The 26,553-nt window shown below is 43.4% G+C and overlaps 1 protein-coding gene across 4 annotated transcripts in view; it reads right to left on the bottom strand.

Annotated features, from left to right (window-relative positions):
* TACC1 (transforming acidic coiled-coil containing protein 1) overlaps positions 1–26,540 on the bottom strand; it is a 126,793-nt gene extending 100,253 nt beyond the window's left edge. For 2 of the 4 annotated variants that reach the window (XM_017847661.1, XM_017847665.1), the window contains exon 1: positions 26,140–26,540. The gene's annotated coding sequence lies outside the window, so the exon portion shown is untranslated. Of the gene's footprint in view, positions 1–21,511; positions 21,689–23,450; positions 23,494–26,139 lie in introns of those variants that run through there. The other 2 variants (XM_017847664.1, XM_017847662.1) reach the window with 2 other exon arrangements.
* Between the last annotated feature and the right edge of the window lie 13 nt (positions 26,541–26,553).

Below are 26,553 nucleotides of genomic sequence, written 5' to 3'. Positions count from 1 at the left end.
AAAGCATACACCCTGTCAGAGGCTGGCAATTCCTTCAGAGGAACACTCCCCAGCTCCCGCTACCTAAGTACGAAAGTCCTTTTAATTCCTCAGTCGGTCATGTCAGGAAGAAGAGGGGAGGCAGAGAAAGAGGGGTGGAATGGGGAAGTTTTGCCTGGGTCTTGGGTAACAAGATGGGGGCCCTGGCTGGGGAGAATCTTATTACTATTAAGTTAGTGCCAGAAAGCAGCAGGTGGCCGCCACTAAAATGGTCTGAAAGTAAGGGGAAACAAAGGACCAGATGCAGTGGGCTTCACCCTGTAATCCCACTACTTTGGGAGGCTGAGACCGGGTGGCCAGCTTGGAGTTCAGAGGGAGTTTCCGAGGCCAGCTGGGGGGTCAATATGGCGAAACCCCCCCCTGTCCCTAAACTAAAAATTAAAAAAATTAACCCGAGCGTGTGGGTGGCATGCTGTAATTCCACTACTTGGGAAGCTGAGACAATGAAATTGGGCTTGAAACCGGGAGGGCAAGAAGGTTGTAGTGAACGGAGGTTTTTTGGGCCACCTGCAACTTCCAGCGCCTGGTGAGCAGACAAGACCCCTGCCGGCCACTAAAAAGAAAAAAACCACCAAAAAACCAAAAAACAAAAGAAGAGAGAGAGAGAGAGAGAGCAAAGAAAGAGAGGGAGAGAGAGAGGAAAGAAGGAAGAAAGAGAGAGAGAGAGAAAAGAAAGAAAGAAAAAAAAAAAGAAAAGAAAAGAAAAGAAAGAGGAAAGAGTGAAGCCTACACCCTCTTGTATTACAGAGAAATTGAGACAAGGGAAAAAGGAACTCTGTGAAATAATGTGAAAGATTTAACGTATGGGACCCAAAGGGCATCTCTGCAAAGATGCTTGTGTGTTGACTGGTTTTGCTTTATGTTGTTTACTGGGTTTGCTGCCCTAATTGGCATGGCAGCTGGGGCTTTGGGCCAGGCCGAGTGAACACAGTGAAGGGAAGTGTTGTCTTTGTGACTAAACTTATGAGGGCTTTTCAGGAAAAATGTCCAGGACAGACCAGAGATCCCCAGACACCTCTTACCCCACAACATATAATGCTTTGTCCCTCTCATGGAAGCAGAACCAAGATCTGTTTCTCCATCGCAGGGCTTGGCTGCAGATCTCCAAGAAAGGCATAGACTGTGGGATGTCTGATTAACGTCCCTGGGTTTAAACTCTTTCTTGCTTTTTAATGTTTCAATTAAAAACAAAAGGCTGGACACGGTGGCTCACACCCCTGTAATTCCAGCACTTTGGTAGGCCAAGAAGGGAGGATCTCTTGAGCCCAGAAGTTCAAGACCAGCCTGGGCAACATAGAGAGTTCCCCCGTCTCTACAAAAAATAAAAAATAAGTTGGCTGAGCATGGTGGGGTTCTCACCTGCACTCACAGCTACTCAGGAGGGTGAGGTAGGAGGATCCTTGAGCCCAGGAAATCAAAGCTGCAATGAGCTGTGATGACACCACTGCACTGTGGCCTGGGCAACACAGCGACAGTCTGTCTCCAAAAAACAAAACAAAACAAAACACTTCAGTATCCCTAATGATGATATTGGATTGTCATTATGCAATCACAATTTCTGCTCTGATGGAAGTTATTAAAGAAATGGAAACATGCCTTCTCCCTTGGCGTGGTTCTAAAATGGTACACTCAGAGGCCAGCTGTAAGTTGTGGGCAACCCTGCTGTTGTCTGCCCCCAATGACTGAGAAATTTTATGATGCCAGTTCTGGGGCTCAGAACCGTTCACAGAACTGAGGAGTTTTCCTTCAAGTAGAGGGCAGGAGGATCATAGCTGGACACTACTTGGTATTGCATTTGATACAGAACATAGAATAAAATCTACTACTTTTTGGTGCCCTGTAATTTATACCTGACTGTGACACAAGAAGGAGGAGGAGGAGGAGAATGAAAAGAGAGGGAGGGAAGCAACCCTTATTTTTTAGTCTCTGGGTCAGTGGGCTGCAGAACACAATGACCAGCTGGAGCCAAAGAGGACACATGGCCTGTGATGGAGTCCAGGTGGGGTAGAATTTCATGTCCATGGTTAAGGTTTCCACTTGTACATTACAATTCGGCCAAGAAGTGTTTTTTTGTTGTTTTTTGGTTTCGGGTTTTTTGGGGTTTTGTTTTTGTTTTGAGACGGAATCTCGCTCTGCTGCCCAGGCTGGAGTGCGGTGGTGCGATCTCCGCTCACCACAACCTCCGCCTCCTAGGTTCAAGCAATTCTCCTCCCTCAGCCTCCCAAGTCGCTACAGGCACACGCCGCCACATCCAGCTAATTTTTTTGTATTTTAGTAAAGACGGGGTTTCACCATGTTGCCCAGGCTGGTTGCGAACTCGTGAGCTCAGGCAATCCGCACTGCCTTGGCCTCCCAAAGTGCTGGGATTACAGGTGTGAGCCACTGTGCCTGGCCAAGAAGATATTTTTTAAACATTGGAAAAATAGCAAGGAAAGAAAATTTAAGCCGTTGAAACTCAAGGTTGCCCATAAGATTGCAAAATACATCCTTCAGTGTCAAACTCTATCCCCAGAAAGCTACTTATGCTCTGCAGAGGGATGGGCACTAACATTTGTTGGATACTAGGAACTACACTTGGTGGTTAACAAAAGTAACCACATTCGGGCCTTATAGCACTGGGAAAAAAATAACAGTGGGTAATACTTACAGAGCACTTTGGTGCCCAGATTCTGTTCTAAATGCTTTAGATTTATTAAGTCATTTACTGTTCACCACAACCCTATGGCTAGGCACTTTTAGTATTCTCATTTACAGGCACACCTCAGAATATTGCAAGTTCCATTGCAGACCACTGCAATAAAGTGAATATTGCATTATAGCGAATCACACAAAATTTTCAGTTTCTCAGTGCATATAAAAGTTATGTTTACACTATACGATAGTCTATTAAGTGTGCAATAGCATTATGTCCACAAAATGTAAATTACTTGATTTAAAAAATACTTTATTGCTAAAAAATGCTGACACAGAGACATGAAGTGAGTACATGCTATTAGAAAAATGGCACCAATAGACTTACCCAACACAAGGTTGCCAAAAACTTTCAATTTTAAGAAATGCAATATATGTGAAGTGCAATAAAGTGAAATGCAATAAAACGAGCAGAGCCTGTACAAATGAGCAAGATGAAGCATAGTAAGGTTAAACATACCCAAGGCCACATAGCTAGAAAACGGCAAAGCTAGATTCAAACCTGGGTGAGATAGCTCCAACGCTATAGCACATGGCTTACCCTCTATACTTTACTCCCTTAATCCTTACACTGCACATCCCATTTTAAGATGAAGAAACTCAGTTTTAGAGAGCTGAATGGTGCATCCAATACTTAAATCCAGTTGTCTTGAGTACAAACCTTAATTTCAATATGGATTTTTTTTTTTTTTTTTTTTTTTTTTTTTTTTTTTTTTTTGCCCCTAGCAATCATCCCAAAGGAGAATTACCCTTCAAATTAGCCACCTTGGGAAGTCCCATGCTTATCTCAGAGCTATCCATCTCTCCTCATTTGGAAATTATTTAAATGCCAATTTATAGATCAAAGAATAAAATTGGTTCATTTCTTCAGAGCCACATACTGTTCTTGAAATCAGATAGTTGAAGTGTTCCAATCTTGTTCTCCTCTTTCAAAATGATGTGGCTATACTAGGTCCTTTGACGTCTCATATAACATTTAAAATATTCTTGTAAATTTTTTTCAAAAAAAAAAAAAAAAAACCTGTTAGGACTTTCATGGGAATTTCATTGAATTTATTGAATAATTCAAAAAGGATTGCCAGCTTAACAATATTGACACTTTGAATCCATGAACACAGTATAGCGCTTCATTTATGTAGATATTCCTGTCATGTTTTATAGTTTTCAGCCTACAGATCATACATGTCTTTTGCTAAGTATTTTATGCTATTGTAAACAAAGTGTCTTATGATTTAACTTTCCAAATGTTAGTTGCTAGTGTGTGAGATAGAATTGATTTTTGTATATTTTATCCTGCAAACTTGTCCTCTAATAGCTTTTATTGTGGGTTTCTTAGGGTTTTCTGTACAATGTCACTTGTAAATAAGGACAATTTTAGTTATTCCTTTCTAACATGTATACCTTATTTTTCCCTTGCTTTGTTGCACTGACTAGGCACTCCTATACAATTTAAGTTAAATAAAAATGGTGAGAGCCAACATCCTTGCCCTCTACCTCATCTTAGGTAGAAAGCATTGGTTTTTCACATTGTAGTAGGATGTTAGCTGATAGATTTTGTAAATGCCCTTAATCAGGTTGAGGAAGTTTTAATTTATTCCTAATTTGCTGAAAGTTTTTTTTTTTTTTTTTTAATGATGAAAAGGAGTTGAATTTTGACAAAAGCTATTGCTGCACCTATTGAACTGATCATATTGTTTTCACCTTCTTCCTTTTTTTCTTCAAGAGACAGGATCTTGCTATGTTGCCCAGGCTGGAGTGCAGTGGCTATTCACAGGTGCAATGATAGTACACTACAACCTTTAACTCCTGGTCTCCAATGAACCTCCTGGCTCAGCCTCCTGAATAGCTAGGACTACAAGACCTTTTATCCCCTTCTTACAGGCTTTCAAAATGATAAATTTCCTTCTAAGTACTACGTTAGCTACATTGCACCACTGTGCCTGTGTTTTTGTCTTTATTCTATTAATTTGTTGAATTACATTGATTAACTGTCAGCTGTTAAAACAACTTCACATTGGCTGGGCGTGGTGGCTCACGCCTGTAATCCTAGCACTTTGGGAGGCTGAGGCGGGTGGATCATGAGGTCAGGAGTTCGAGACCAGCCTGACCAACATGGTGAAACCCTGTTTCTACTAAAATACAAAAATTAGCCAGGCATGGTGGTGTGCACCTGTAATCCCAGCTACTCAGGAGGCTGAGGCAGGAGAATCGCTTGAACCTGGGAGGCAGAAGTTACAGTGAGCTGAGATCACACCACTGCACTCCAGCCTGGGCAACAGAGCAAGACTCCATCTCAAAAAACAAAACAAAACAAAACAAACAAACAAAAAAACCACCTTGCATTGCCACTTGATCACATGTATAGCCTTTTTTATATGCTGCTGGATTTGGCTTGTTAATATTTTGTTGAGGATTTTTGCATTTATATTCATGAGGGATATTGGACTGTAATTTTTTTTTTCTTAAGATGTCTTCACCTGGCTGTAGAATTAGAATAATACTGGCATCATAAAATCATGCCTCCTCCTTTATTAAACAGTTTTTGTAGGATTGGTACTACTTTTTCATAAATGTTTGTTAGAATTCACCAATGAAGCATCTGAACCCAGAATTCTGTCAGAAAGTTTTTAATTACAAATTCAATATCTGTAATTGATACAGGGCTGTCCAAGCTTTCTATTTCATCTTTGATCAGATTTATAATTTATGTCTTTCCCAGAATGTGTCCATTTCATCTGTGACACATTTAATGTCATAAAGTTGTTCATAACAATAGAGAATTGTTGTTCTTTTACTATCCCAAGTAATAACGTCCCTTCTTTCATTCTTGATATTGTTCATTTTTTTTCTTTGCCAGTCAGGCTTGAGATTTACCAATTTTATTAGTTTTTTCAAAGGACTGTTTTTTGGGTTTAATGATTTTTTAATCTCTTTTTTCCTGTTCTCTAATTCATTGATTTCTGTCATTATCTTTATTATTTTCTTCCTTCTGCTCGCGTTGAGTTCAATTTACTCTTTTTTTCTATTTTTTAATGGTGAAAGTTAAGATCATTGATTTAAGACCTTTCCCCACTTCTTATAGGTTTTCAAAACTGTAAATTTCCCTCTAAGTGCTACGTTAGCTACATTGCACAAATTTTGATACGTGTATTTATATTATCATCAGTGCAAAATATTTTCAATCTCTCTTGTGATTTAGTCTTTAGCCCAATAAATATTTAGAAGTGTGTTGTTTAGTTTCAAAATATTTGGGGTTTTCCTAGTTATTTTATTGTTTTTGGTTTCTAATTTAATTTCATTGTGGTCAGAAAACAAATTATCTGATTTCAACCTTTTTAATATTTATTAAAACTTTTTTATGGTCCAGAATATGGCCTACCTTGGTAAGCATTCCATGTGCACTTGAAAAGAATGTGCATTTTGCTACTGTTGAGTGAAATGTTCTAACAATATTAATTAGGTCAAAGTGATTGATAACGTTGTTCAGATTTTCTGTCTTTGCTGATTTTTTGTTGGTTACTCTATCAACTTCTGAGTGACATTAAAATTTCCAATTATAATTTCTATTTCTTCCTTTCATTCTATCAGTTTTTGCCTTATGTAATTTGAGGCTATTATTAGGCACAAACAAATTTGTAATTTTTATGTCATCTTGAACAATTATTCCTTTTCTTCTTCTGAAGTGCCCTTCTTTATCTTTTATGATACTTTTTTAAGAAATCTATTTTTATTTGATACTAATGTAGCCACTCCAGCTTTCTTGTGCTTACTATTTACATAATATATCTTTTTCTATCCATCTATATTTGGTTTCCTTCTGTCTTTATATTGAAAGTATGTCTTTGCACACAGTTTATATTTGGGTTTTTAAAAAACGGATTTTTTTAGAGCAGTTTTAGATTCACAGCTAAATTGAGATGAAAGTACAGAGAGTTCCCACACACCCCCTACCCCTACACATACAGACTCCCCACTATCAACGTCCCATACCAGAGTGGTACATTTGTTACAATCAATGAACCTACATTGATGTATCATTATTATCCAAAGTCCATAGTTTACATTAGAGTTTGCTCTTGGTATTATATATTCTATAAGTTTTGACAAATGTCTAATGTATTTATGTACATATAACCACCATGACAGTATCATATAGAATAGTTGCACTCCTTTAAAAATCTTCTATGTTCCATCTATTCATCCCTTTCTCCACCCAACCCTTGGCAACTACTGATCTTTTTGTCTCCATAGTTTTGCCTTTTCCAGAATGTCATATAGCTTGACCCATCCAGTACACAGCCCTTTCAAACTGGCTTTTTTCACTTAGTAATATGCATTTAACATTCCTCCATGTCTTCATGGCTTGACAGCTCATTTCTTTTTAACACTGAATAATATTCCATTGTCTGGATATATCACAGTTTATCCGTTTGCCTACTGAAGGACATCTTGATGGCTTCCAGTTTTTGGCAATTATGAATAAAGTTGCTATAAACATCCATGTGCAGGGTTTTGTGTGGATATAAGTTTTCAGCTCATTTGAGTAAATACCCAGGAGTAAGACTGTTGAATCATATGGTAAAAGTATGTTTAGTTTTGCAAGAAACTGTCAAAACTGTCTTTCAAGGTGGCCAAACCATTTTGCATTCCCATCAACAATGAATGACAGTTTCTGTTGTTCCACATCATTTGGTGGTGTTAGCATTTTGAATTTTGGCTATTCCAGTAGATATGTAGTGGTATCTCATTGTTGTTTTAATTTGTGATTACCTAATAACATATACTATTAAACAGCTTTTCAAATTTTTTGGCAACTGTGTATCTTCTTTGGTGAGATGCTATATTTGTTTTGTATCCATTTAAAACAATTATTAATCTCTATCTTTTAATTGGAGTGCTTAGCTCATAAATGTTTAATGTAATTTTGAAATGGTTGGGTATGAATCTATCATTTTTGTTTTATTTTGTTTTCTATTTGTCTCCTCTGACATTTGTTTCTTCATTTCTTTTTTCCTGCCTTTAAAAATTATTTAATATTTTAAGATGTATTCCATTTTAATTTTCCTGATGCTTTATAGCTATTCTGCATTATGTTTAATAGTTGATTTACAAATTACAAAATTCAACCTTAGCTTTTCATGGCCCATTTACAGTTGATAATGTACTTCTTCATGTAAATTCTACAGCTGAAAAGTATAATTTCTTAAGTAGAAAATTCACCAGATGGAGTTAACAGCCAAGTGGACATGTTACAGGAAAGAGTAAATTTTAAGACAGATCAATCAAAATTACTCAAAATGAGTAACAGAGTGGAAGAAGATTTAAAACATAATGAACAAAATCTCAGAGACTTGTTAGATGATATCAAACAAACATACATGTAACTGAAATCTCAGAGGGAGATAAGAAACTGAAGTAGAAAAAATATTTAAAGAAATAATAACCAAACACTTCCCAGCTGTAATAAAAGTCAGAGATTTGCAGATACAAGATATTAGACAAACACCAAGTAGAATGAACATATCGAAGTCCACTCCAATGCACATCTAAGCCAAGCTAATATAAACCTTGAAAGCAGAAAGAGAGCAACCAAAAAAGGGGGCTTTCCATTTGGCTCTTCTTTATTGTATCTGTTTCTCTGATGAAATGTCCCATTTCTGTGCTGAGATTTTGATTCATCAAAAGCAAGCTTTTTTTTCTTAATTTTTAAACTTCATTGTAGATCGCTATAAAACCTCCCAAAACTATAAAATAACATATAAAATAACTCTAAAAAAATAACATAACACTTTAAAACCCTTGCCGGCTGGGCAGGAGAGCTTACACCTGTAATCCTAGCACTTTGGGAGGCCGAGGCGGGAGGATTGCTTGAAGCCAGAAGTTTAAGACCAGCCTAGGCGACAGAGCAAGTCCCATGTCTACAAAAAATGTTTTAAAATTCGCCAAGCATGCTGACTGAGGCAAAAAGATTGCTTGAGCCCAGGAGTTTAAAGCTGCAGTGAGCTGGGATCACACCACTACATTCCAGCCTGTGTGACAGAGTGAGACCTTGTCTCAAAAAAAAGCCCCAGAAAACAAGGCTGGGAGCGGTGGCTCATGCCTGTAATCCCAGCACTTTGGGAGGCCGAGGCAGGTGGATCACCCGAGGTCAGGAGTTTAAGACCAGCCTGACCAATATGGTGAAACCCTGTCTCTACTAAAAATACAAAAATTAGCTGGGCGTGGTGGCGTGCACCTGTAGTCCCAGCTACTCGGAAGGCTGAGACAGGAGAATTGCTTGAACCCAGGAGGCAGAGGCTGCAGTGTGCCAAGATCACACCACTGCACTCCAGCCTGGGCTACAGAGCAAGACTCCATCTCAAAAACAAAAACAAACAAACAGAAGAAAACCCAGAAAACAAAAATTAAAACCCCTACCTTTTAAGTTTCAATATCTCATTCATCTCCAGGTCAGATTTGATTGACTTTTCTCCTAAGACTATATTCCATTTTCCTGGTTTTTTAATATGTCATGTAATTTGGGTTTCAATCTTGGATATGATGAATGCTAAGTTGTGAAGATTCCAGATTCTGTTCTTTTTCTCTGACGGATGTTGTTTGTCTTCTGTTTTGCAGGTAATTTTCTTGCTGGGCCTGAACTGCAAACTCTGTTTCTGGGGAGGCAGCTCTAGTCTGAGTGCAGATCCTTTGTCTTTTAGCTGAGCTGCTTTGAGTGTATTTTGTGTATATGTGGGTCAGGGGTTGATCAGAGATTTGGCCTGCAGATGCCCTCTTTGACTCTTGCTTTTCTGGATTCCTTCATTTATTTTCAGCATTCCTGATCTCCTCACTCCCCAGAATGCATAGCCTACACGCAGCCCAGTGCTAGGAGCCTGGGGCTGAAGGAATTGCTTATTTGGCTCCTCATCTTCTGTTCTCCAAACCAACATGCAACAGCAGAGGCGATCCACTTCTGCCCTCTCTTCAACTCCTTCAGGCAGTCACTTTGTGTATCATGTCCAGATTTTAGAGTTTTTTTCTGCAGGAATGGTCATAATACCCAGAATCATCTATAATAGCCAGAAGCAGAAGCCCGTATATTATTCTTATGGTCACATTCAGTTTTATCACCCGCCCCCCGCCACACACACACACTCATCACAGTTGTCCTGTGTGGACTTAGACTACTTTTAAAATCAAAGAATACAAAAAATAGTTCCTATGGCCCCTGATGGGCAATTTTAAGGGATACAAGCCAAAGGAATTGAGCAATGGGGGCATCATCACGTGGTTGGAATAAGTCTGTAATCTCTCTAAGTGGCAGAAGCTACTATATCCTAGTAGCACTTCTCCCTTTCTAAGTAAAACAAACAAACCAACAAATAAACAAAACCCAACCCTGGTAGCTAGGCACACAGCTATTATGAATAAAAGCTGCATTTTCCAGTCTCCATTACACCTATGTTTGGCCACGTAACTAGGTTCTAGTCAATGGGATGAAAATAGAAGTGTCAGGCTGGGTGCGGTGGCTCATGCTTATAATCCCAGCACTTTGGGAGGCTGAGGCAGGTGGATCACCTGAGATCAGGAGTTCGAAACCAGCCTGGCCAACAGGGTGAAACCCCGTCTCTACTAAAAATACAAACAAGGAAAAAAGAAATAGAAGTGTCAAGTTCAACTTCCAGGAACTATCGTGAATGGGGAATGCAGAGGTGAGCCCTTTATTGGTCTTTTCTTCTCCCTGCTGGCTGTGATGCTGATGGGATCGCTGAATTCAAGCAGCCATGTATTATTTTTAAAGACCTGTCGAGTGCATTAGTGAGAAGGGGGGATAGAGTAGAACAAGGAGTCTGATCTGTAACTGACTGTGAACAAGACATAACTCACTACCTTTGGACCAGCCATCAAGCAGCCGTGATTAATCTTGAAGTACAAGCCATGTGCTGAGGTTAAAGGAGCCTGAATGCCTGAAACCATGGAGTCTCTGAACTGGCCCTAGCTTGCCCACCCAGAATTCTTTTTTGTTTTGTTTTAACAGTGTCTCACTCTGTCGCCCAAGCTAGAGTGCAGTAGCTCACTGCAACCTCCAACTCCTGGGCTCAGGTGATCCTCCTGCCTCAGCCTCCCAAATAGCTGAGACTACAAGCATGAGCCATTAAGCCTGGCCCAGATTTCTTTTATGTGAGAGAAAAATAAACATATATATCATTTAGTCATTATTATTTTGAGTTTCTATAACAGTCAGCCAGATCAAATCCTAATTAACACTCATTATTAAATTGGGGCAAAAAAGAGTACCATTATCTTGTAGTCAAGTCACCTGTACCTGGAAGAACTGTATTTCTTAGCAGCCTTGCCAGCAATCATTTCACCCTACTCTATAGATAAGGAGTGCTCTGTAAACTAGCCCTAACCCTAATACTGCCCAGACCTAAAATTCAGCTGCAGCTGAAAATGTCTATAAAACTGCCTCCCAGCCATTATTATCAAGCAAATCCATCCCCTGTCCCAAATACATTTCCTCTTATATTTCTTCTGGCAGAATGTTTCCTTTCTCTTCCTCCTCAAGGCTGCCTGAGTTATTCATTCACTCATTCATTCATTCATTCAACAAATACATACTGAATGCCTACCTTGATGTCTGTCTTACTCTGCATTCATCTTTGCAAAAATGATGGATGAGGTAAGAGTTTTTTGGGGCCTGCTACCAGCCTCAGGATGAACCTCTTGCAAATCTGTACCATAACCCACTTTACATTATTGTTTTGCCACTGCCTAAACAATGAAAAATCAAAACTAAGAAACTGACTCACAGAACAGAGCTGGAAAGGTCCTCAGAGGCCATGTAGTTCCACCTTCTTTCATTCACACAAGTAAAGAAGTAAGTTGGTCGGGTGCAGTGGCTCACGCCTATAATCCCAGCACTTTGGAGGGCCAAGACGGGTGAATCTTGTGAGGTCAGGAGTTCGAGACCAGCCTGGCCAACATAGTGAGACCCCATCTCTAGTAAAAATACAAAAACCAGCCAGGTGTGGTGGTGCGTGCCTGTAGCCCCAGCTACTTGGGAGGCTGAGGCAGGGGAATTGCTTGAACCTAGGAGACGAAGGTTGCAGTGAGCTGAGATCGTGCCACTGCACTCCAGTCTGGGAGACAGAGTGAAACTCTGTCTCAAAATAAAACCAAAACAAACAAACAGAAAAAGAAGTAAGTAAATTTATTCTATGCAGCAGAAGTAGAGACTTGCCCAAGTTATAGTTAATAGCAAAGCCAGAACCAGGACTCAGCTTTCATCACCGCCACCCAGTCCTTTGTTCTTTCCTCGATCGTTATTTCCTTCATTCACACTTAATCCAAATACAAAGATTTCACATCTGTTATTTTTCACTAGAAAATAAAAATTTTTACATTAAAATCCATCCCAGGTATATTCCATGTCAAAGAAAAGAATTACCTTTGATGGTTTGTCTTTGCATTTAATCTCAGTGTACTTGCAAGAGTAAACATGCCAGCAATCAAGACTAGGACCTTTCTCTGGCCTTGGAACCCTTGGGACTGGAAGAGAATTAAGTCAGGTGGGAGTCACATGCTTAATCATAAGGTAAGTTTCCAGCGCAAGTTTCCAACCTCTTGCCTAAGGCTTTCAGAAATTCCTCTGCAGTTCTACCAGCCACTCTGTATGTCACTGTTCTGTAACACTTTGTGCTAGCAATGCTGAATTCTGGCAAAAAAGAAAAAAAGTCTTTATTCCTCCATTTCAAGGTGATGCAACTGTCACCTATAAGTAGGAGGTTTCCAGAAGAGAACTCATGCTTCAGACCTGCGACCCTGCTTCCCTGCTGTGGAAACAGCTGCCAAGTGTACAATGTCAGTCTGTATTTTCAGGGAGAGGAACAAAAGCATTTGTTTTTATAATCTTCTTGTGTTTTGTTCCATTTACTTGTCACTTCTTTTCGTATATAATGGTTCAGGGACAGTGTGCCCTTTCTGAGATTTTTATTGATTTATATATAAAAAAAAAAACAGGCTATTTTTTATTCCCTGGCAGTATTTTAGTCCCTGGCAGAGACAGAGTCTACCTATAATTCAAACATCCTGGACCCAGTAACCGCAAGTATCTTCTTGGAATATTGACTCTTTGTATTTTTTGGGGTCTCATCTAATTTTGCAGTCGTGAGCTGGTGCAGTGTTTGAGTATTGAAACATGGATTCCAACCCCACAGTCTTGTGTCGAAGGGCAGAGCAGGAGGAATTCATCCACCAATACTTTATTTCCACTCACTAACCCAGCAGGTCTGGCTTTAGTCATTCCACTGCAAAATGACAAAGCAGACAGAAAAACCAGGAGACTGCAAGAATCCTGAGGGCCTGGGTTCAAAGAAGCTCTTTAATTTGTGAGCCTTTGGAATTAAAATCAGTATGCATAGTTCACTGTGTAAAAATAACAGCATGGGCCAGGTGCGGTGGCTCATGCCTGTAATCCCAGCATTTTGGGAGGCAGAGGCAGGCAGATCACCTGAGGTCAGGAGTCTGAGACCAGCCTGGCCAACATGGTGAAATCCCATCTCTACTGAAAATACAAAAAAATTAGCCGGGCATGGTGGTGGGCACCTGTAACCCTAGCTGCTTGGGAGGCTGAGGCAGGAGAATTGCTTGAACCTGGGAGATGGAGGTTGTAGTGAACAGAGAACATGCCACTGCACTCCAGCCTGGGCAACAGAGGGAGACTCCGTCTCAAAAAAAAAAAAAAAAAATGCAGCATGAATATTTTTTAAAATGCCCTGGCTGAGCAAAACAATCAAGGTCTATGGAGCCTGAAAATGCTTCAGAACAGAAGCAAACATTCAAAGGAAATCTCTAAAGACAGACAAAGTAAAATAAAAGGTTCTTTTGGCTTAGACGTCAAGACTGTCCCTAGAGGCCATATAGTGAGTGACTTTAGGATACTTGCGAGCCAGAGAGAGCTGCCAAGGTACAACAAAACACAACGGGCTTTTAACCTGAAGGAGGTTAAATACAAGGAAGAATAAGGACAGATAGAACACAACATCAGAGCCATGCTTTCTTCAAGAGGTCTGAAAGTTTTCCATCTTCCTGCGGAGAAAGATTAGAATTGCACTAAAATGACTCTGCGCCTGCCAATGAAAATCCAGGAGCACTATAAGAATGAGAGTTAAGAGGGAAGAAAATAAAAGGATGGTACCTGCCAGGTGTGGTATACGCATAGATCAGTAGGGAGTGCTGTTTTGCTTTTTGCACATTCCACAGGGAGGAGACATTTCAGACAAAGATTTGGTTTTTGAAGTCTTAGCTTAGAATGTTTCCATTTTCTTGCCCATCGTCACAAACTTTTTATGCACATTCAACTCCTTGATCTATATTGCTATGGGTACTGTAACCACTTTCTTGAGCATTTGGGATCAAAAAGGTGCGGGCAACCCTAGACTCTGTCTTTTGGCTTCTCTGGCCCTCCAATAACGGTCCCTGGGGAAAAGGAGGTGTTCTGAGCCTACCTCTAGGATGCAGCAGAGCATAAGATAATTAATGCAAGAAGGGAAGCAAAGGCTTGAGCAAAGTGGGCTGAATGTGTGGAATGGAATGGCTGGATCACCTGGATTGAAGCAGGCTGACGGCGACCAATGGGATCATCTGGTCCCAAATCTCACCTGATGGAGGAATCCTCTGCTCAAGATTCCTGACCAGTGGCCAGCCAACCCCTGCTTGGAATCCTCAGAGATATTTCTGGCACACCCAGAGTTACAGCACTCAGATCGCTCTCCAAGAAAGGACTTAGCAAGCCAGCTTCAAGAAATGTAGTCAGCTGAGAATCTCCAGCTGTTAGTGCCTTCTGGGTCTGTCTCTTCTCCTGAGCTGAAATCAGTCTTCTCTGGCAGCCCCCAAACAATGGCTGAGCAAGGCAGTAGGATAAAGTCCTGGCCACTGCTGCCCAACAGGGTACTCCTCTAAGGGCCAAGCTTTGCTATGGTGCTCCCCATGGAGCAGGCAGAGACTTTGTTTTTCTTGCATCACAGCCTGAAGGCTCTATTATCCAATCCTGCTTTCTGTCCTTCTCCTCCCCTAGGTGTTACTCCTCAGTAAGCCTTAATAGGTGAACCACAGGGGATTTTTAGGATGTGAAACTGTTCTATATGATACTGTAATGGTGGAAACAGAACATTATACATTTGTCAAAACACATAGAACTTTATAGCACAGAAAGTGAACTTTTATGTATGCAAATCGAAGAAAAATCATTTAGGCATTCAGAGGAAATGCAGATGAAATGCAGACTCTGACAAAACAATCTAACTGTATTACAAATGTATAAAACAACTGCACTGAAGATGGAATAGGGAAAAACTGTTGACCTAAGTAACTTTAGGAATGAGTGGAGTCTGTTAAGATGAAAGGTGAAAGAAACTGTACATAAGCACTGTCATCTAGTTGATAAAGTTGTTTCTCATGGGGATCCATGTTAACAACTCTAATGCCACTATAAGTGTATATTGCAGTTGAACAATTGAGTAGATGAATGGCAGATGGTGGGAGCCAGGTTTCAGGTCATAGTGGAAAGTTATAGGTAAGCAAGGGGAGTTCTAGAGTGACCCATATGACAATGAACTAGAGTTGCAGACATCAATATGAATTCATGTTTAGCTTAATATAGATACAGATGGCTACACATAGAAGTCAACACACACGGGCTGGGTGCAGTGGCTCATGCCTGTAATCCCAGCACTTCAGGAACCCAAAGCACGCAGATCACAAGGTCAGGAGTTGGAGACCAGCCTGGCCAACATGGTGAAACCCCTTCTCTACTAAAAATACAAAAATTAGCCATGCGTGGTGGCAGGTGCCTGTAATCCCAGCTGCTCAGGAAGCTGAGGCAGGAGAATCGCTTGAACTTGGGAGGTGGAGGTTGCAGTGAGCCAAGATCGTGCCACTGCACTCCAGCTTGGGCGACAGAGTGTGAACTCCATCACAAAAAAAAAAAAAAAAAAAAAAAGAAGTCAGCACACACACATATATCTTCTTGCCCTATCAGCTGAGAGGGCCTAGAACCAATGACACCCCAGTATCAACAAGCACATCTAGTACCAAGATTTTGGTTTTCAACATCATGCACCAGTGAAAGGAACCAGGGATACTTGAAGAAATGGCTGATTCTAGGACTTGGTCAGGGAACATATAAGATGATCCTGGAGTATCTTGCAGCACCAGAAGGTTAAAAAAAAAAGTGCTCAAAATACAAATACAACACCAAGACCCACAATAATGGGGTCTAGCCAAATAAGAGAGTGTTCAATGGGTGAAGCTGGAACAATTTGAGCAACAAAATTAATAAATCAGTATTTGATTATAACCCAAAGTATTAAAAGAAATCCATGAGTCCCTACAGATATAAGTTAATGATTGAACAAATAAATAAATGAAGAGAAGAGACAAATGTCCATGATGGAATTCCAAGTAATTTATGTAGCCAGGCATGGTGGTTCACACCTATATAATCCCAGCACTTTGGGAGGCTGAGGCTCCACTGTAGCCTCGACCTCCCAGGCTCAAGCCATCCTCCCACCTGAGCCTCCCAAGTAGCTGGGACTACAGGCATTTGACACCACACCCAACTAATTTTTTTTTTTTTTTTTCACATTTTGGAGAGATGGGGGGTCTCACTATATTGCCCAGGCTGGTCTTGAACTCCTAGCCTCAAGAGCTCCTCCTGCCTCAGCCTCCCAAAGTGTTGAGATTACAGGTGTGAGCCACCATACCCAGCCTCTTCTAATCTTCACAAAAATTGTGCTCTGTGAGTCAGGAACTACAGGAAGATCTCTAGAATATCATTACTTCCCTTAAAGAATGATTCCCAGGCTGGGCACGGTGACTCATGCCTGTAATCCCAGTGCTTTGGGAAGCCTAGGTGGGCAGATCACCTGAGGTCAGGAGTTTGAGACCAGCCTGACCAACATGGAGAAACCCCTTCTCTACTAAAAATACAAAATTAGCCAGGCATGGAGGCACATGTTTGTAATCCCAGCTACTTGGGAGGCTGAGGCAGGAGAATGGCTTGAACCCGGGAGGCAGAGGTTGCGATGAGCCAAGATCACACCATTGCACTCCAGCCTGGACAACAAGAGTAAAACTCCATCTCAAAAAAAAGAAAGAAAGAAAGAAAGAAAGAAAGAAAGAAAGAAAGAAAGAAAGAAAGAAAGAAAGAAAGAAAGAAAAAGAAAGGCTCCCAATCTGAGCTCTATTGTCTAGATAGGATCTGGACACAGGGATTGTTGTCTTCTCTGGCATATTCTTCTACCACCATGCCCTATTTGGGAGGTGGATTTGCTCAAGCAGCAGTGAGGCAATGCTTTTCCTGGCGTTCTCCAGTCAGGGACCATCACACTGGCCAGTGCTGAGATAAGGAGCCTGTGGCAGAAGCTAAGCCAGTTGTCTCACTAAGCACTGTTGCTCCCCTGCCTGGCCTCCACAGCAAGACTTTCTCCATGATCTCGTTGAGAACTGACACTGTGAGTGGCACTGAGCAAAGCCACCGTCCCCAGCGCTGTTTCTTCTTTCATGCTGCATCACAGACTTGACATCGAGTACATTCCCACTACCTTTCAGTAAATGAAACTGTTGGGGGTAGAATTCCTGCAAAGAATTCTCATAGACTGCTGGGGAGGAGGACAGGTGGTGAGAAGCCGTGATAGGGAGGCACGGCGGAGAAGTCCTTAGATTGAGTGCCAAGACTTCTCTTTTAGTCTAGGCCTTGTCGCTGACCAGCTGCGGGTAAGGAAATTCCCACTCCAGGACTAATTTTCCCTGCCTGGTAAAGGAGGTGGCAGAGCTAGGTCATTTCTGAGGGCCTCCCAATTTTTGTTCTCTAGGATCCAACCCTTGAGTCAAATGACTTCCATACCCTAAATGTCCCCACGCTGGGCCCTTCCACAATTTTTGTGTCCTTATCGCAGCCCACTATGTTGTCTTCTCTGAGTGCTTTGCCTAGTAGACAAAACAGCTGACTTCAGAATGGGACCGTCACAATGATATCTGGCTGCCAGCCACAAAGATAAGAGAATTAGAGAGTTTGGAGTTGAACAGAATCCTCAGAAATGTGTCTCCCCCCAGAGACTGGTCACTACTTTTGTCAAGCATAAGGGTGTCATTAGAGATGTCCTGAGGGAACTCTGATGTGCCTCTCTTACCCTCTGCAGGAGGCTGAATAATGACTTCAAATTTATCAGTTCCTAATCCCTGGAAACTGTAAAGGTTATTGTTATCTTATTCTTTTGTTTTGGAGACAGAGTCGTGCTCCGTTGCCCAGGCTGGAGTGCAGTGGTGCAATCATAGCTCCCTGCACCCTTGACCTCCTGAGCTCAAACGATCCTCCCACCTCAGCCTTCCAAGTAGCTGGGACTACAGCCATGTGCCACCACGTCTGGGTAATTTTTTTCTTTTTGGTAGAGGCAGGGGTCTCACTGTGTTGCCCAGGCTAATTTCGAACTCCTGGGCTCAAGCAATCCTCCTTCTTCCGCCTCTCAAAGCACTGGAATTATAGGCATGAGCCACAGTGCCCAGCCAGGTTATCTCATTTGGAACAATATTTTATTATTCGTAAATATCTTACTGTATTTGCTAATGTGATGAAATTAAGGATTTCTGAGAGAGGGAGACTATCCTGAATTATCTGGGTGGGGCTTAAATGCAACCCCAAGCATCATTATACAAGAGAGGCAAAGGAAGATTTCATACACGCGATGTCACCACGGAGGTCAACATCAAAGGGATATGGTCACAAGTCAAGGAATGCTGGCAGCCACCAGACACCAAAAGAGGCAAGGGACAAGGACCAGATGATTTCCTGGAGCCACTGGAGGGAGTACCAGCCAGTCAACTCTAGTTCTCACCTCCAGAACTGGGAGAGAATGCATTTCTGGTTTTGTTCTGTTTTAAGCTACCTTGTTCATGGTCATTTGTTAGAGCAGCCGCAGGAAACTAACACAGCCTCTTCCTAAATTTCAGGGACATCTTCCTTTCCTACAGATTTTCTCTTTTAAGCTAACAAACAAAGCCACCTCTCAGGTGGGTCAGGATCCATTCTGTCAGTCAGGATCAGGATCCCAGCAAGTAACACTCTTTGACTCGAGGGTTTAATAAAGGTACCATTTACAAAGGTCTGAGGAGGGTTTGGGAGGCCACAGGAAACAGCAGCGTAGCCCAGGGCTGCCCGGTGTAGGAGATGCTGTCATTGCCTTAGGCCTGAAGGGTCAGCAGAGAATGCTGAGTGCAGGGGGCGGTTGCTGACAGGAGTCCTGGCCTTCAGTCAGGGGACACCACCAGCCCATGGAAGCAGCAGGAAAGGAAGAAGTGGACTAAATCCTCCATGGCACACTCCCCTCCCTCTCAACTTACCTGCAGGTGCCCTCCTCTGGCTAAATCTACCTGGAAGCCAGATGTAAGGGTGCCAGTCTGGCCAGCCTCCCAGGCACAGTGTGGGCGGAAAATGGTGGAGAGTGATTGCTAAGGCCAAATGGAAAAATCCAGCACCCATGTAACTTTAGCTTCCTCTCAAGACTCTCCACACAACCAGTTTAGTTTCAAGAAATAGAAGGACCCCTGGACCTTGCTCTGTGACCCAGGGCAACTCCCCACCTCTCTGAGCCTCTTTTTCCAAAGCTGTGAAATGAAGGGTTTCGAATAGAGAGTAAGATCCCTTTCAGTTCTGGTGTTCATGATTCTACAAGCAGATCTCATGCTTTTTCCCAGGCTCGGCTGATGCATGCCTCAAGTCCTGACAGCTGTGTATGAACTAAGATACATTTATCCAGGCCTCTCTTTTCCATGACGTATCCTTGCATCTGAACAAGCACGTGCGGTGCCTGCTGGAAATCCAGCCACTCCAAGGAAGAGAGCAGGCTGTGTTCTCACGTGGTATGCAGACGCACAGGCGTGCTGGAAAAGGAAACGTGAGACTACGAAAACCAGACCGACCCTGGAGAGCCATCTGCTAGACAAGGAGACAGGCATAAGGCAAGCCACTCCCCGCCCGGCTGTGTCAGCAGGCTGCGGGCACCCCTGGTTGTTCCCGCAGGAAACTCTAGGGGGTATCGCAGCTAACTATGGCTGGTGCAACCCTCAGGCTGGCCAGCAACGCGACTGCCAGGCCCGGCAGGCCAAGCAAAGCCTTGGCTGCCAGCAGCCATGCAGATGGTAATGTTTAACCAGAAAGTCAAACTATGGAAAGTTCCAAGGGCCAGGAGAGTCCCTCGTTGCATAATAAACATACCAAGCCCTCCCTGCCACCTTGGGACATTTTGTTCTTTATTGTGTCTGCTTTTGCAACTCTTCCTTTCTGCTTGTATCGGTCTGGAACCTCCTTTTAAAAATACAGGCTTATGGCTGGGCACGTGGCTCACACCTATAATCTCAGCATTTTGGGAGGCCAAGGAGGGCGGATCACCTGAGGTCAGAAGTTCAAGACCAGCCTGCCTGGCCAACATGGTGAAACCCCATCTCCACCAAAACTACAAAAATTAGGTTGGTGTGGTGGCAGGTGCGTTTAAACCCAGCTACTCAGGAGGCTGAGGCAGAAGAATCATTTGAACCTGTGAGGTGGAGGTTGCAGTGAGTCGAGATTGCACCACTGCCCTCCAGCCTGGATGACAGAGCAAGACTCTGTCTCAAAAAAAAAAAAAAAAAAAAAAAAAGACTGAAGTTAAAGAAGAAGGTATCTGGTGTCTTCATTGCCTCTAGAAGATTGAAAGTGCAGAAGGTGTGGAAGCCCTCCCCTCTCTGCCATCCCCTAAATCTTGGGAGACCTGGGATGAGCAACAGGTTTCCCTTCCTTTCCCCAGTCCCCCTACTTATTAAACTAGGACCCTGCGCAATGACTGATGGACCATGAATGAGAACAGTTTACAGTGCATTATTTGAGCCAGGGACATCTAAGGAGGACCTGAATTCCAACATGTTAAAAAAACTCTCCCAGAACTGCTGATTCCTAAATTCCATTGTCCTCTTGTTTCCAGCAAAATAATTTGATTCTTGTTATAAACATGCCCACGCTTGGCCAGTGTATGTTTTAAGGTTGTCCGGTGAATTAAGAGCCTCGAGGCTTTCCTGGAGGTGAGGAAGGAAGGGGAGCCTGGGAGAGGCTGGGAATGGGGTGGGAGAGGGGCCACCCAGAAAAAGGACAGAGGGAAAGGGCTCTGGGCACCCAGGAAGAACATCACATCCACTTCCTACTGCTGCCGGGCGCTGTGCCTGCTGAGCTCGTGCTAGGAATTGTTCGGAAAATTCAGGTAAGCAGCCTCTCTGTGAAGGAACACAGCAAGAGCCTGCGGTCCGGACCTCAGACCCTCAGAAAGGAGAGTGCCTTTCCCGCCAGGGAACGGATAATCACAGTGGCATGGGGCAAGGGGTTTCCTGGGAATCTCCCTGCCCTAAGTGCATCTCCCCTAGTCACTGTCACACTGAAGCCTAAAAGTCCCCCAAGAGAGCTGCACCAGTGTATGAATTCATTGATTACTTTCAAACAGTTTGCTAAACATCAAGTGCTGGTTAAAGGGACCAAAATAAATAAAAAAGAGGATCAATTCTGGGTATGACAGACGGAGGGTATTTATTGCAGAACGGGGCTTGGTGGGAGTCCACAGCTGGGATCGTCTCTGTCTTGTCAGAGCATGACTGAGATGTCTGGAAAAAAGAAAAAGATATCCCTGACACCTTGAGTGGCCTGGGATGAGCAGGGAAGCCACTGGGAGAGCACAGAGAAAGGTGAAGAAGGCAACTTGCTTTACGATTTTACCCACACCTGGAGCTGCCTGGAACAGTTTCCTTGCTCAGATGCAATGACGCCGTGCATCTCCTGTCCCGTGCCCTCTGAATCTTCCAAACTCTGCTCTCCAAAACGTGTGTTTCGCCCAGACTAGCGCTGTGCGCATGTTGCAAGAGTTATGACTCTTGTTCATCAGCTTCTATGTGCCATACTCTTCAAACAGACACAAATGGAATTATTAGATTTACTAGAACTATAATGTTGGGTTTAAACACTCATACCCAAATTAGATAGTCCTAAATTAGAATGACAACTCCAGCACTTACTAGCTATCTGCTTTTGTGCATATTATCTCCTTCTCTAAACCTTGCTATCGTTATTTGCAAACCGGGGATAATAATGGTATTCACCTGACAGGCGGCCATGAGGATTAAACAAATGAGGTGATGCACGGGAAGCACTTAGCACAATGCCTGGGTCGTAGTAAGCGCTCAGTCAATGTCAGCCATTGATTTATTTCTCATCTACTTTTACTTCAAGTAAAAACTGGCAAACTAGTTTCAAGATCATTATGCATGTAATCCAGACTCAGGCCGAGCTCAGAAATTTGTTCTTGGAAAAGACCACAGAATTCTTTTGTAAGTCATGATCTACTTTTGTTGTTGTCGTTGTTTTAAATCAGCTACATTTAGCTCTTAAATTTCATATCTCAGTTGGAAATCCTAAAGTCATCCTTCCCAAAATACAAGTGGTTCAGCCAATGACATTGATTTAAAAAAGAGAGAGAGAGAGAGAGAAGAAAAAACCATATTTTTGCTTTATATAACATTAGGTCAGAGGTGGGACTCATTTCCACAACTACAAAGGTAAATAAATTACACTTATACCATTTTCCTTTCCTTTCCTTTCCTTTCCTTTTCTTTCTTTTCTTTTTTTTTTTCTTTTCTTGTTATTTTGAGACAGTCTCACTTCGTCACCCAGGCTGGAGTTCAGTGGTACAATCTTGGCTCACTGCAACCTCCACCTCCTGTGCTTAAGCAATTCTCCTGCTTCAGCCTCTGGAGTAGCTGAGATTACAGGCACCTGGCACCACACTCAGGTAATTTTTGTATTTTTAGGAGAGATGGGGTTTCACCATGTTGGCCAGGCTAGTCTCAAACTCCTGGCCTCAAGTGATCTGCCTGCCGTGGCCTCCCAAAGTGCTGGGATTATAAGCATGAGCCACCATGCCCAGCCTACACTTACTTCATTTAATGCAAGGATGTGATTTGGCAATGCCAACCCTAAAGACTACTTTTTGTTGTTGTTGTTTTCAGTTTTATCTCTGGAGGAACAGATAAGCTCTTCCCTGAAGGTCCTAGGCTGTCTCCCAGAGTCCTTCCTAGCTGCAGTCCAAGCACAATCCTCTCCCCAGCTCAAACTGAAATTACATTGCATTTGTTGGTGTCCATTTTATAGTTTCAAATACCAGTTACTTCTTGTTTCCAGACTGCCCCCAAGCTACTTTTCCTTGGGTTAACACAACAACCTCTTTTACACATAACATATTTATTGAATGTTTACCATATGCCAGATGCAATTCTAAATGCTTCATGTGGATTAACTAATTTTATCTTTGTGATATCTTGGTGAAATAGGTACTGTTGTTATCATCCTTCTCAAGAGGATATTATTTTGAAGAAACTGAGGCACACAGGTTTGTGTAATTTGCCCAAGATGACCAAGCTAAAATGTGGCAGAGCTGAGATGTGAACCCAGGCAGTCAGGCTACAGAGCCTGGCACTTTCCCATTGAACCTTACCACCTCAGTAGGGCACAGTGGCTCACGCCTGTAATCCTGAAACTTTGGGCAGCTGAGGCAGGAGGATCGCTTGAGACCAGGAGTTCAAGACCAGCCTGGGCATCATAGGGAGACCCCCATCTCTACACACACAATAAAAAATTTTTAAAAATTGCCAGGCATGGTGGTGCATACCTGTAGTTTCAGCTCCTGGGGAGGCTCCTGGGAGAATCACTTGAGCCCAGGAGGTTGAGGCTGTAGTGAGCTAGGATTGTGCCACTGTACTCCAGCCTGGATGACACAGCAAGACCCTGTATCTAAAAAATAAAACAAACAAACAAAAACTATACCAACTCTCAGAGAAAAAAGTGATGTTGGCCGGGCGCGATGGCTCAAGCCTGTAATCCCAGCACTTTGGGAGGCCGAGATGGGCGGATCACAAGGTCAGGAGATCGAGACCATCCTGGCTAACACGGTGAAACCCCGTCTCTACTAAAAAAATACAAAAAAAACTAGCCAGGCGTGGTGGCCGGCGCCTGTAGTCCCAGCTACTCGGGAGGCTGAGGCAGGAGAATGGCGTAAACCCGGGAGGCAGAGCTTGCAGTGAGCTGAGATCCGGCCACTGCACTCCAGCCTGGGCGACAGAGCAAGACTCCGTCTCAAAAAAAAAAAAAAAAAAAGTGATGTTTATCAGGGATGCAGTTTGGACAAGAATCCTAACTCCACTTATTCTTAGGAGCACTCTTCCTTCCCACAGAACATTCCGTCCTGACCCTGTGACCCTGCTCCTCCTAGCCTATTCTCAGGGGCATTCTTGAACAAAATACAAAAAAGCCACACTCACAACAATGTCCTTCTTACTTCTGTCAAACAGGGCTGCAAAAATATTCAAGGCAGTGTGGCTCAGACTCAGGGGGAGGGACCCCAGCCCCTCCTTCACCATTAAGTGGCCGGGTGCCCTCAAGCCAGTCACTCAGTGGCTCTTCCTTCCCACTCCACACAGCAGAGTGGGGGTCATGCCAAAAGCCACCTTACAGGGCTTTGTGAGGATTCCATGAGCTCATCTGTGTAATGTGCTCAGTCCCATGCCTGGCTCAGTAAGTAATCTGATATCGTAAAGGAAGATCAATAATTAGCTGTTACAATTATTGATCACATAGTTCATAACCGTGAGCACAATTAGAAGGACAAATTCAGAAAAGACTTGGAGAGAGAGGCCGAGTTGTATTATCAGCTCTCTGGGGCTCTGCCCCTTGTCTGTCCCTGCACAGGAGGTCAGGTGCCTGAGATGAAACAGCTCGCTTGCTGAGCCTGGTTGGCACTCCCACCTCCAGCAGGTTCCCAAGGGCAGAAGGCAATCTTTAAAGGAGGCGGATGGGAGGACCGAGTAAGAGCCTAGACAGGGGCAAGCTAAAAATCCCTCCATCAATCACCTTTGTTCCATAAGCAGTCATTTTCAGTCTAGGCAAAGCACTGCTTATTGCAGGTCAGCAGTTCTGCAAATTGTTTTAAAAGCATGCTTTTAACTGAGAACCTCGACATAAAAGTCAGGTAAGGATGGAGCTACTTTGTTGGAAGTGGGAAGAGGAGGTGCCCCCAGGCTCCATGGCGAACGCCACAAAGGGAACCTGCATCCCTTCCCAGGAGCAAGGGTGTCCTTAGATCACAAGATGTTTTCTTTCTTTTTTTTTTTTTTTGAGACAGAGTCTTGCTCGGTTGCCCAGACTGAAGTGCAGTGGTGTGATCTCAGCTCACTGTAACCTCCACCTCCCAGGTTCAGGTAATTCTCCTGCCTCAGCCTCCTGAGTAGCCGGGATTACATGTGCCTGCCACCGTGCCCAGCTAATTTTTATATTTATAGTAGAGATGGGGTTCCACCATATTGGCCAGGCTAGTCTCGAACTCCTGACGTCAAGTGATCTGCCCGCCTCGGCCTCCCAAAGTGCTGGGATTACAGGTGTGAGACACTGTGCCCAGCCACACAAGATGTTTTTTAAGTTCAAAAGCCATTTTCTAAGAGAAACAAATGTATAAAATAAACACGAACCCAGCTGAGTAGTCCTTATGCAGAAGCCATGCTGAGTTCTCTGAGCAGGTCCAATGTCAGCACGTGTATTGCCAAGGCTGGCCTTCCAGAGACCAACTGCCGGGAGCCCGTGCCTCAGGAAGGCAAGGGCTACAGGCAGGTTACTGGGTAGACCAGTTAGCTCTGCCCCAGACAGAAACGTTTTAGACAGCACCTGGGTTCTGTCCATAAACGCAGAGCACTGATGCTCAAGGACCCTCACCAGGGTCTGTGCCACATCCCTGCACCCAGAGAAACAACTCAAGGTAGTTGTCTCCAAGGCAATGGGTGGAAGGAAGGGAGGGAGAGAGCATCTGGGCCAGAAGAACACATGGCCCAGGTCCCGGGAAACAGCCACGCCCAGCTCACGGTGGTGAGAATGTTTTCCCCAGCCCTGTCCCCTTCTCACTTCTCCCCGAATCTACTCCCAGATGAAGGTATTTATGACTGCTCCTGGGCATTTCAGGGGCGGAAAGAAAAAGAAGAAAAGAGAAGAGAGAAGCAAAGGGAAGAGAAAAGAGAAAAGAAAAGAGAAAAATCAGGGATTCACAACATGTATTTCCTAGAATTCTGCCTTTTAATACCTCCCACACGAAACAAAATATGTGGTTCCAGAGACCCAATAATTAAAGTTCAACTTGGAAAGAGAGAGGGAAAAGGAATGCCTGAACTTCTTCCAGATTCGTGGCCAGTCCACCCACCACCCAGCGCATACGCAAGCGAGGGAAACACCTCAGCCCCGGGCTTAAAGGACGAGCACTTCGTTTTGCTCAATAAGTGTGAAGTGGCCTCAGGAACGTGCAGTCCCCAGTTTCCTACCTCTTCGGCGGGGGTCCCCAGAGTCGGTCCCCAGGGTCGCTCCCCTCTCCCTTCTGCGCCACCTGCTACCGCTGATTTGGCATCTCTCCTGGGGAAGCCGCGGGGCGATCAGGGAGGAGTTCCGAGGAAGGAAGGGGAGGGCATGGTCTCCCAACCAAGCACTTGGTTCCAGAGAAAAGGATGTTTTGTAACTTTCAGCTTGAATTTCCAGAGGCAGAACAGGAAATGTCCACGGGGCTGGAGCTCAAGTGCGAAGTCAGCCGGGGCTCTGGCTCCTTTCAGAGGGGCGCTTCCTACATGCTCCCGACGCTGGCCCTGTCTGGAATTTAAAGCTGCGTCTGAATTCTGGTGCCTTTGCCCTCTTACTCCTTCCTCTAGCACTTCTTCTTCCTCCTCCTCCTCCTCCTCCTCCTC

The sequence above is a fragment of the Rhinopithecus bieti genome, unplaced genomic scaffold (genome assembly GCF_001698545.2).
Source record: "Rhinopithecus bieti isolate Rb0 unplaced genomic scaffold, ASM169854v2 scaffold_29855, whole genome shotgun sequence".
Taxonomy (NCBI): domain Eukaryota; kingdom Metazoa; phylum Chordata; class Mammalia; order Primates; family Cercopithecidae; genus Rhinopithecus; species Rhinopithecus bieti.
This window is presented reverse-complemented; position numbering and strand designations above follow the sequence as displayed.